The sequence below is a fragment of the Chaetura pelagica genome, unplaced genomic scaffold (assembly GCF_000747805.2).
Source record: "Chaetura pelagica isolate M959 unplaced genomic scaffold, ChaPel_1.0 scaffold318, whole genome shotgun sequence".
Classification (NCBI taxonomy): Eukaryota; Metazoa; Chordata; class Aves; order Apodiformes; family Apodidae; genus Chaetura; species Chaetura pelagica.
This window is the reverse complement of record NW_009954188.1, coordinates 14,286-14,922: the sequence shown is the minus strand read 5'-3', so window position 1 is coordinate 14,922 and position 637 is coordinate 14,286.

The following is a 637-nucleotide window of genomic DNA, read 5'->3' as shown; positions in this document are numbered from 1 at the left end:
GGAACCTCCTGGGCTCCAGTTTGCACCCACTGCCCCTTGTCCTGTCACTGGACATCACTGCACAAAGCCTGGCTCTGGCCTCCTGACACTGCCCTGAACAGATTTGTGCCCATGGATGAGGTGGCCCCTCAGTCTCCTCTTCTCCAAGCCCAACAGACCCAGCTCCCTCAGCCTTTCCTCAGCAGGGAGATGTTCCCCTCCCTCCAGCATCTCTGGGGCTCTGCCCTGGGCTCTCTCAAGCAGTTCCCTGTCCTCAAAAGGATCCCCAGCCCCCCCAGCCAGGGGGCAGCCAGAGGGGAACAGAGTGAAGACTGCTGGATATGGAGGGGGATCATTGATCCCAAATCCATGGATCCAGCTCCCAGAGGCACAGATCCCTGATTCCTGGATCCCCTTCTCTCTTCCCCAACACCTGGTTCTTGCTCCCACCACCATCCAGCTCCCACTTCACCGACCCTCAAAACAAACCATTCCAGCCTCATTCCATTTTTCCTTTTAATGCAAAAAAAAAAAAAAAAAAAAAAAAATTAGCCAAATGCCTCTTCCTTTCCCCCCTGCCTCCCCAGGTGTGTTTCCTTTGCTCTGGTTTTGCTCCATATTTCCAGCCAAGCAGCTCTCCCCCCCCCCCCCCTTCCCA